Here is a 12,112-nt window from a genome sequence, read left to right as displayed (position 1 = left end):
TTTGGATAAGGAGGCCGTGGGAGTTGGTGTGAAAAGCTACACTGAGATCAGTGCAGCTGTATGTCCTTTGCCTGTGTGCTGTCTTAGGGTTTCCGTAGCCAGAAGAAGGGATGTCTTAGTAGAATGAGCAGCTCAGAAACCTGGTTGTGAGGGGTGAATTAGGTTGTTTCTGTGAATATGATTGGTCAAGTACATATTTACTACTGTTTCTGCAATTTTTGCAAAAAAGGGTAAAAGCTAGATGGGGCATAGGTTTTCTGTCACCGAATGGTCTATTTGCGTTTTTTTCCTCAATGGGCGGACTATAGCTTGCTTCCAGTCATAGGGGACTCCTCCCAATTGGAATGATTAGCTCTGAGATGAAAGGCATAATGCAATTATCTCCCTGTATCAGCCGTTTTGGGCGAGCTGGGTCCCTAGGGGATCCAGATTTGATTCCATTAGCTAGCTTCCACATCTCATCCGGCTCTAGCACCTTAAAATCTTCTAGAGTTTCTCCCTGAAATACTGTGTCCACAGTGCATTCATTGCTTCTGCCCTGACGTGCTTCCATAGGGAAGGTGTCGTAAATCTTTGACACTTTCCCTGCATAGAATTCGGCAATTTTATTGCAGGCCTCCTCCGTGGTAATAGATGGCTCTGTTAATTTTTCAGTTGACTGTAAGGATTTTAGCATGGTGAACATTTCTTTTGAGGAATTGTTTGCCCTTTCGATCTTTCAGGTATTGAAATCACTGCGAGTTTTTTGTGTCTGAAACCGTACTTGTTTCAGATTGTTCAATGGGATTAGTGTAAGGGTGGAACACATATCACAAATTTGTAGAAGTCTTCCTCTGTTGCAAAGATTTAATTCTTTCTTCTTTTTATCTAATCTCCACACATCAACAAGTAGTCACAGATTTTAGCACTTCCAATGAGTCATTTGTTTTTTTGTTTTTTTACCCTTCACCTTTACTTATGAACTTCTATTTTAACTTGACTTCTTTCCATTCACTCCTTTCCTCACCAAGTTATTGAGATTCCTCTTCATATCGTTTTTTCTTTTTTAATTCCTATTCATGCACTGGTAAATTGTATTATTTCTTCCTTACTTTTACTTATTATTATTCCTTCTCTTTTATACACCACTTCTCTTCATTTCGTATAGTTTACACAATTTTCTTCCGCTTTTCCATGGCTTTTTTCTGCTAAATCGTAGGACCTTTACTACAAGGCTGTTTCCTTCACATGCATTTTCAAACTTACCATGCCCAATTGTACATACTCTGTTCTGGAAAATATGATCTCCTCATCTTTTGATTAGCATTGGTTAGTTTAAGAAATGAATTAATTCCTTACACTACTCTGTGAAGATCATTTCTTTAATGACTTCATTTTCAGAAGTCGTCAAAGCCCCTGGTTTAACTAATTCTGGAATTTAGGGAGCATGTAAGATTTTAATGTTATTTTCCTCCAATTTCCTCCAACTTGTCTCCTTTCAAAAAGACATTGTCCTCTCATAACATTTTTTGTATTTGGACAAAATATTGAGTTCCAAATATCGGGCGAACGGAAAAAAATATTGTGATCCAAAAATATCATGATGCAAAAGCTATTGTAGTCAAGAATAGATTTTTTTAGATTAGTAATACACTTTTTAATAATATTGTTATTTTTAATACAGTTTTCAGTAACATAGTTACAAAATTATTTCATGTTTTAATTATTCAATGTGTTTTAGTTAGCACATCAATTTTATGTGTTAATATTTTTGGTATATTTGTTATAAATTTTTTAAAATATATTGCCAGATTTAAAAGAATATAAATAGTGATTTCCTAATTGCAATTTTATGTGAATCGCAATTAGTAAATAACTATTTCTAATGTATGAAAGTATTTTGAGCAATTCCTAATGGGTCTCAGTTTTAGACCTACTTCATGCATATTGATAAGGTAAATCAGAACTAGCAACCCACTAGGATTCACTGCCATCATAGGGATGGTGGCCTACTAGTGTCAGCCGAAAACTATGTCTGTCATTGCTTTTAAATACAGCAATCTTTTTTTCATTTGAGACGCAGACCGGTTTCCTTAAAGAAAGACAGGCTGCACTTAAAAGAAAAAAAATACAGGTTTAAGTTTTATTTTTTCTAACGTAGGCAGTGGTCCGTGGGACCACTGCCTGCTCTTAAAAAATATTTTGTCAACATTTTCAAAGGTGAATGGATTACCACCACTTTTTAAATGATGGTAATGAATTACTGTTTTGCGACTAAAAAGCTGTTGCAAAACAGTAGTACATACCATATCAATTCGGCATTTGGAAGGTATGCCCAAAACATCCCCCTTCCAAATACCAAATCACAAATGCAAATTGCAAATAGATGATAAGATGCCGAATTTCATTTTTCCTGTTGCACGCAGAGAATCAGGCCATTTGCATCTAGAAAAATGCTTTGTACATCTTGCCAATATATTGTAATTTAAGTGATTTTGAATTTTCCATTCAATTATTAATAGTAATTTATAGTATTGTAGCAATTTGTTGGGTTTGTAGAGGGATAGGGTGGAAGGTTAATTCATTATTCATTAGTTATGAATGAATTATCAATTGGTAATTCATTATGTAAATAATTAATAATTATGTAAATTGAGCACTACTTATTTATTTTATTTATATTTTAAGGAGTGGGCTGCTAGGTTTGTAGGGGAATAGGGTGGGAATTTAATTAGGTAATGATAAAGTTAATTTGTTTTTATTTTTAAATAATTATTTAATTGTTTATTAATTATATAAATGGTTTGATACTGATTCATATTTTCATATTTAGGGGCCAGATGCTGGGTTTGTAGGAATATATCAATCAATCAATCAATCCGGGGTTTATATAGCACGCTACTCACCCGTGAGGGTCTTAAGGCGCTGGGCAGTACCACAAAATTAAATGTTATTTAAATTATTGTTATTTTTGTACATTATTTGTTATTTGGATGCTTAGTTTAAACTAATTACTTTTGTAATAGTTGTGTAATTGTTCTAATATTTAACTTGATGAGTTTATGGAGCTTATCATTTATATGTGTTATACACATGTATTTATAAATGTTTTAATTTTTCTGGACGAGTTGGTCCAGAAAAAAATAAACATATATTTTTTATCATAATTGGTATATAGATGTTACATATTATTACGTGTCATCCCGGCCCTCTTAGCCTACGACCTGGTGCAATGAGCCCGACGCAGACGACGCAGAAGGTCAGAACAACACCCAGGGGCAAAGGGGGGACGAGGGGCAGGAAAACTAACCCATACTCTAATTAAAAAATAATATATCCAGGATATACATTACCTCCAGGGTCTGGTCACTTCAGGGGGCGTGTTCAACAATCCTTGCGTCCCGCAACAACGGTAGTGGACGTGGACGCGTACCCCTACGGCAACACTAGATTATTGATACGCATCGTACTCACACATCCATAGCGTGGGTACGGTCCGTACCACTATAGTAGTGGTGCCGTAGGAGTACGCGTGGTACGGACCACACTCATGCTCTCAGAGCGGTTGTACGGTCCATAGCACGCGAACCCCTATGTCACCAGTACAATAGTGATACGCACCGTATCCACACATCCATAGCATGGGTACGGTCCGTACCACGATAGTAGTGGTGATGTCAGAGTACACATGGTATGGGCCGTAGACACGCTCTCAGAGCCGGTGTACGGTCCGTATCACTATAGTAGTGGTGCCGTAGGAGTACGTGTGATACGTGCCGTACACACACTCTCAGAGTTGGTGTACGGTCCATACCATGTGTACTCCTACGGCACCACTACAATTGGGATACGGACCGTACATACGCTCTCAGAGAGTGTGTACGGCCCGTACCACTATTGGATTGGGGCCTTAGGGGTACACGTGGTACGGTCCTTACACACGCTCTGAATGCGGGTGTACGGTCTGTATCACACGTACCCCTACAGCATCAGTACACTTGTGATACAAGGCGTACACACAACACGAATGGTGTTGTATGGCCTGGTGCAGCATATCACCATTATATTGGTGTGCGTGGAGGCCAAGGAGAGCAGTGTACAGCACCAAGGGGGTGGGTGGGTGGATGCAGAGGACTCCCAGCAGTGGACAGACATATGAGGGGTGGGTGCAGAGGACTACCAGCAGTAGACAGACATATGAGGGGTGGGTGCAGAGGACTCCCAGCAGTGGACAGATATATGAGGGGTGGGTGCAGAGGACTCCCAGCAGTGGACAGACATATGAGGGGTGGGTGCAGAGGACTCCCAGCAGTGGACAGAAATATGTGGGTGGGTGCAGAGGACTCCCAGCAGTGGACAGACATATGAGGGGTGGGTGCAAAGGACTCCCAGCAGTGGACAGACATATGAGGGGTGGGTGCAAAGGACTCCCAGCAGTGGACAGACATATGAGGGGTGGGTGCAGAGGACTCCCAGCAGTGGACAGACATATGTGGGTGGGTGCACATCACTACCAGCAGTGGACAGACATATGAGGGGTGGGTGTATATTACTCCCAGCACTGGCCTGCAATATGAGGGGTGGGTGCAGAGGACTCCCAGCAGTGGACAGACATATGAGGGGTGGGTGCAGAGGACTCTCACCAGTGGACAGACATATATGGGTGGGTGCAGAGGACTCCCAGCAGTGGACAGTCATATGAGGGGTGGGTGCAGAGGTCTCCCAGCAGTGGACAGACATATGAGGGGTGGGTGCAGAGGGCTCCCAGCAGTGGGCAGACATATGTGGGTGGGTGCAGATCACTACCAGCAGTGGACAGACATGTGAGGGGTGGGTGCATATGACTCCCAGCACTGGCCTGCAATATGAGGGGTGGGTGCAGAGGACTCCCAGCAGTGGACAGACATATGAGGGGTGGGTGCAGAGGACTCCCAGTAGTGGACAGACATATGAGGGGTGGCTGCAGAGGACTCCCAGCAGTGGACAGACATATGTGGGTGGGTGCACATCACTCCCAGCAGTGGACAGACATATGTGGGTGGGTGCAGAGGACTCCCAGCAGTGGACAGACATAAGAGGGGTGGGTGCAGAGAACTCCCAGCAGTGGACAGAAATATGAGGGGTGGGTGTAGAGGACTCCCAGCAGTGGACAGACATATGAGGGGTGGCTGCAGAGAACTCCCAGCAGTGGACAGACATATGTGGGTGGGTGCACATCACTCCCAGCAGTGGACAGATATATGTGGGTGGGTGCAGAGGACTCTTAGCAGTGGACAGACATATGAGAGGTGGGTGCAGAGGACCCCCAGCAGTGGACAGACATATTTGGGTGGGTGCAGATGACTCCCAGCAGTGGACAGACATATGAGGGGTGGGTGCAGAGGACTCCCAGCAGTGGACAGACATATGAGGGGTGGGTGCAGAGAACTCCCAGCAGTGGACAGACATATGTGGGTGGGTGCACATCACTACCAGCAGTGGACAGACATGTGAGGGGTGGGTGTATATGACTCCCAGCACTGGCCTGCAATATGAGGGGTGGGTGCAGAGGACTCCCAGCAGTGGACAGACATATGAGGGGTGGCTGCAGAGGACTCCCAGCAGTGAACAGACATATGTGGGTGGGTGCACATCACTCCCAGCAGTGGACAGACATATGTGGGAGGGTGCAGAGGACTCCCAGCAGTGGACAGACATATGAGGGGTGGGTGCAGAGCATTCCCAGCAGTGTACATAGACATGGGGGTATGTACATCATTAGCATATGCCCACAACTCCATGGGTGTATATACGCATCCCTGAGTTTTGACTATGATGATAGTGCCATAACAACACATCACTGACAGCAGTGTCCCACTCCCAGGAGGATGGCTGTCTTTCCCGAACTGCATGACACACCACATGTGAGTGTGAGGACAAATGACACATGCATACCCACCCCTGGCGGATGCAGCACAATCCACACACTGAGGTCATGCCACAAGACTGTATAGTCATCTCACTGCCTACTAAAGTAAGAGAGCCAAAGGGAACACACATTGTCACGCACATTGCCGGAATGATAGGAATGTACCGATGCTGTGCCAGGCACCAAGATGTCGTCTCTCATGGAAGGAATAGGGTGGAGTCTCCACAGATACAATGCCCACAATTGTGAGTCACGTGCCCAAATACCCTGCAGCACAAGTACCATATGTGTGCTATGCCGGGATTACACACATGCATAGTGCTGAAAAGCGAGGATTCCTCCTTGAAGAAATTACAACATACTCAATACACAAGTACAGTGAATAGCAAGGATGGCACAGACGATGCAGCCGGAGACATTGATGAGCAGGCATGGCCATAGTTGAATAGATCCGTCACCAACAAAGGAAATGTAGACACAGCTCAGCACAATAATGGTGCAACTCTTTGCAGGGAAGATGTCAGGTGCCACAGAGGAAGGAACACTCCTTGGGACAATGTCTCCAAACCATATTAACGGAACGTATAATACTTCAGATGAGGTGAGCTGTCAATCTTCTGCCCGGTAGCGGTCTCACCTACCTCCGTTTAAACTAAGTTAGGGCCCCCAGGTTTACCAATAGCTATTTCCATCTTTTGACCTCTGTTCCGTCAGAGCAGCATGTTTTCTTAGTTATGGATTTTTGTATGCACAGCACTCCAAACAGTCCCTTTGGGGTTCAGTTTCTGGTCTTCATTTCCTCTATAAATCACTAGATTTTGCTCATGTTGATCAATGTGCCCATAATACGAATAGCGTTCTTAGATAGAATTTAGACATTTTTACTTACCCCTTTAATTTCAACTTATGTTTGCCCATTCTTTACCATTTCTTTATAGTTGCCACCACGTAAATCAACAATTAACCAGAGATTGTTTACTACATCATGGGCTTTCTCCTCTTATTCAATTTGAATACCCATTCCATCTCGTGCTCCCCCTTTTTGTATTTTATTTTTCATCACTCTCATCCCCTTTTTCTTTCCTCCTTGTAGGTCACGATGACCCGGTACTATTCTCTTTAATGAAATAAGTTGGCCATCCTTGCCACTGCCAATCATTATCAGCATAAACAGATCTTGCATCCAACCAGGTACCTTCCATTTGGGAATTATTCCAACAGTAGAAGGGATGCTTTCACCGGCACGCGCCAGACAATTAAATATGTAACGCTCTCTCTTTTTTTCTCCTTGTCTCCCCAGAACTAATACTCCTTACACGTACCTATCAGCCTTATCTAGCACACTCACTCCCTTACCAACCCTTATGTTGCTGTATTGATGGTCACATATACAGAACATCTTTCAGGTAGATATTACTACCCTCAAAGATATCAACTAACTTTGATGCACTTCAACAGCTACATTAACCTTATTTTTTCTCATATGTCTGTGTAACTAGATGCTTTTATCCTTTGAAGACAGCATTAGACGCCTATCCTCCAGTAGTTTCCCCCCCCTTCTCGAACTAAAGGTACACTTATCGATGTACTATTTATCTTTTTGTCACACCTGAGGACCTGAATATGTATATATATTTCTTTCTTGGGAATCTTTGGTACATACTTTATCACACTTTACTCTAGCTTCCTCATTCACGTACCCACTTTCATAGTATCTAACCTCTTCTTCACCAGCCTCATTTCTTCCCCCTCCACCTGATAGAAGTTCGCTGAACAGTGGACATCACTCATTGATAGCAGAATTTTGCCACATGCACTTTAAATTTCTATGAAAGCATACCATAAATCAATTATAATAAATATGTGTCGGTCATGCTAAACCACGACTACATGTCAAATGTATTAAATGAGAATAAAATGTTAAATTATTGCTTATATACCCCCTTTTTTTTTTTTTTTCTTGAATACAGAAATTGTGACTCTGCCCTGACGAAGGCGTCACTTACGCCGAAACGCGCGTCGATTATAATTAGTCACTTTGCAATATTGTTCATTTTTTTATGTATAACACATTTGTATGATTGTCATGATTTTAATTCAAATATTTGTATAATAATTTGTTGTCTGTATTCAGTTTTGTATGAATTATTTTAAATTAGAAAATAAACAAGACATGTATTTTTATATTCATTGTGGTTTTTAGTTTTCTCCTTTGACCTTATGACACACATCCAGCTTTATCATTAACAATTGCCTAGGATTTTATTTGTCAAATGTATTTTACCCTGTCCTAGGAATTGGAACTAACAGGGGGTCCTTGTTTTACGCACATATCCAAACCATATTAACACACACTAACAATGATTCTAGGCAGAGACCTTGTGATGGCACGCAGATACCATGGTCAACCTCAGCACCATCAGACTCGAACATGTCTCAGAACAATAACACATTACCACCACAACAACTCCTGGAGCATCATCACCAACATCAATACCTGAAATGCAATAGTGTTCAAAGGAAAAATAAAATGCTTTATTCAGCATTAAACATAAAGATTTAGAAAGACTATTTACAAAGGCACAAGGCCAGTCCAAGTCACAAGTCCCTGGGGGGACACTGGGGCTTGCCTGCACACTGGAACCCTCAGGTTCGTCGACAGGGGGGGGCATCATGTGGGGATGGACCAAGCACTGCAAGGACAGGAGGGGGAAGGTTAGGTGGACTGGGTGCAGGGGTGGACGTGGCCACCACAGGGGGTGGGGCAGCGCCAAAGGTGGTGGTTAGTTCAGCACTACATACTGTGGCCAGGGTGTCCAGAGTAACCCCTGCACCAGAAGAAACAACAGGGACAATGGAGGGAGGGTGCAGGGATGGGGTGCAGTGCTCATGGGGGAGGGGGTGGACTCAACTCCCCTGCCAGTGGACTTCCGGGACCGCTTGCAGGTTGGTGTCACAATGGGGGCAGGGGAGCCAAGGGGAGTGCTGGTGGAGGGACAGGGTTTTGAGGCATGGGGATTCAGACTGTGGCTCCGTGTCTGGCTTTGTTCCCCAGACCCAGTGGGTGTGCCTATCTCCCCCTGAGTGTGCGTGTCAGGATGTGTGTGCTTGCCCTTTCTTGTTTGCGTGCTGGCTGTGTCTGGTGTTGGGCGTGCGTGGGAAGGTCTGTGTGTGCATGGGACAGGTATGGGAGAGGGAAGTGTGGATGGGGCTGGGTTAGGGGGGGACGAAACGCTGCAGGAGAGACACTGCTGCCACCAGTGAAGAGTCCATGGACTGCAGAAAGCGGCGTTGCTCAGACATCGTTGCTGATATGCCCTCCATGAACGATACTATCTGGGTCAGCATTGTGGTGTGGCCATGGAGGACATGCAGCATCAATGCCTGCCCAACCTGCAACTGCTGCTGTATGTCCACAGACTCAGCACTGAAGGCAGCAGGAGTGACAGGGGCAGGGGGTGCAGTGCCTGGACCGAAGGAGACATGCAGTGGCTCTGCACGGCAGAAGGGACCGGAGCAACTGGGAGGGCGCTGATGGAATGGAGGAGGCGGGACCAAATGTTGGGCTGCTGGAAGGTGTTGTATCAGCCTCCACCCCCTCGATGATGTCAGCCTCGGACCCGTCTGCGTCATAGTTGTTGTCGGCACCAGACAGGTCCTCTGGCTGACTTCCCTCACCCTCCGTGCCACTGGCTCCTGATGACTTGCCAGCACTGGTGGCACTGGTGCTGGGTCCCTCCTCAAGGTCCGTGCATGTGTCTCCCTTGGTTTCCGTTGATGATGCTGTGGGCAAGGTGAAGATACAGAAAAACATCAGTCACCTGTATACATCTGACACATGAGTACCAAAACAATAGCTCACAGTGCATATCAGGCAATGCTTCATGAGTAACAGCTAGATTACTCCGCACATATGTTAGGCCTGTACTCCCCAGTTGGCAGACCACCATGCCACTTGGACACAAGGAAACATCGGACACACCAGCCCAAAACTAGACTGAGAAATATACTGAGAAGCTAGTGATTGTGAACAGGTGAGCACAGCAATACAATGAGGTCAAGCCACCTCTTGTTTACCCTGAAAGAAACCGGAGTGGTGCACCCAAGGCAAACTAACAGACCTGAATACTAAAGGTGTCACCACACTCAGAGCCTTGGAAGTAATTTTGAACAGTAACCCAAAAAACCTAAGTCCCTTTAGGACAATACTTCACACAATCGACATGTTAAGAATGTGTGAATGTGCCATTTTGTGAACAGAACACACATGTGCCTGTATAAAAGATGACTCGAAAGCAGGTGCACACAAAACTACATTTACCCAGTCATTGAAGAAGCTGGCAGCCTCATCCACAGGACCTACGGTCCAAAAGAAATGGTGTTGCAGAAAGAACATATACATGGGCCCATGGAGGTCTTGATGACTTGACACTCGTAAGTTGGTATCAACAACAACAAAGCACTTACCAAAATTCCACAACACTCTGGGAACATGTATATGTATAATCTGCAAAACAGTCTTATGACAACAGTGGCTTCTTTTAAAAAGTGCCAGCGTGTTCCATGAAAGTGTAATGGTGGTTTGTTGTGCACTTCCTTGGGAGACATCTGTCATGCATGCACATTATTGTTCTTCACACCAAAACATCAAACTAAAGCATTTAAAACTGGAAGACATGTTGACAAGTGTAGTGAGTGCCAAGGTACAAGAGTCTTTTGACTAACAACTTTAATTATGCCAGTTCTCACATGGCCATCCCTTCCCTGATGACACAGTTGCCAACACATCTGACCCACTGCCTGTCATGTGGAGTGGCACACATGTCCAAACACAGGACAATGCATAAGCTGAGGGGCCTGCAATTGTGTCGTAAAAAGGCACACCTGCACTGAGGAGACACCCTCATGGCAAGCCAGAATGTCGACACAGATGTCAGCACACAAAGACAAAACTACGTAGCATCTGGACCACACACTAGTGCTAAAAATGTATGAGCATGAATCATGTATTTAAACTATTGACACATGCTGCAACGCACAAACATTAAACCCTGCACAACATGACTGGGTCACTGCACGTTGAGTCTCTGTCAAGCCAATTATAGCACACAGGTCAGACTTGGCAAGGAGACATAAGGTTTGGCCATGTATGCCTCGCCCGCACAAACCCCCCATACCTGAGACAATGTGACTGAGACAGATCAAGAAGTTACACCTCTTAATCAGTATTTTCTAAAATGTGCGGCAATATTTCCCAAATGTACTCCACATCACCTCGTGAGGCTGCCAACACATATATGTGACAAACAACCATCAACAGATAGTTGTGAATAGACACACAGGTCCTGCCCAGTGTGAGTATGTACAAGCAAAATGGGGTCTCCCTGTCCAGTGGACACATGTAGCACACTTTGGATAAATACAAATGAGGCCAGGGAACAATGCCACAGAGGCAAACCAATGCTGAACACACAGAGAATGGGCACAGTGTTGGATTACACACATGATTACGAGGCAAGGGTGTCTCAGGGGACTGTAGTGAGCACACTGCTACTTGTGCCTGGAATGATCTGACTGTAACATGAGCAACCATCCTGGCACCATGCATATCTCCCACTCATGCACATCATGTCTGAGGCCACAACATCGGTCATGCATGCTGCAAGTGTGTTCATTTGAAACCTCATACTCCTATGGTGAGACTCATCATCAGTGCCAACAAATATGGACCCCAAACTGAGTGAAGAGGACAGGGCACAGGCAAGATACCAACACATGTCACAGACCACCCTCCCACATGATGCAGAAACCAATGTGCACTTGGATTAACTGGCAGCCTAGATGGCCATGTGCAATAGTGATTACACACAGACCAGGGGACACATGTCAAGGAGGTGAAGGGATGAATAAGAGCACCGGTTGACTTTGGGGACCAGAATATGCACTGCACATATAAACCCTGGCAGTGTATCCAGGCAACAGAGCACTTCCAAAAGCTGGTGACACACAACACAACAAACACACATGTACCTACCCCCTCCTTGCTGCTGTCTCTCCTGGAACTGCCTATCCAGGTCAGGGAAGACCACCGCCAGGACACGCTTCATGTGGGGGGTCAGGCATCGGCGCCCGCCGTGTGTGCGAGGAGGCGATAGGTCCAGCTGGACTCGGGCGATCCGCCGGGTCCAGCAGCGGATATCCTGCCAGTGTTTGCAGACCTGGGCT

The sequence above is a fragment of the Triturus cristatus genome, chromosome 8, assembly GCF_964204655.1.
Source record: "Triturus cristatus chromosome 8, aTriCri1.1, whole genome shotgun sequence".
Taxonomy (NCBI): domain Eukaryota; kingdom Metazoa; phylum Chordata; class Amphibia; order Caudata; family Salamandridae; genus Triturus; species Triturus cristatus.
The sequence above is the reverse complement of the archived record's forward strand: the minus strand, read 5'-3'. Positions refer to the sequence as shown.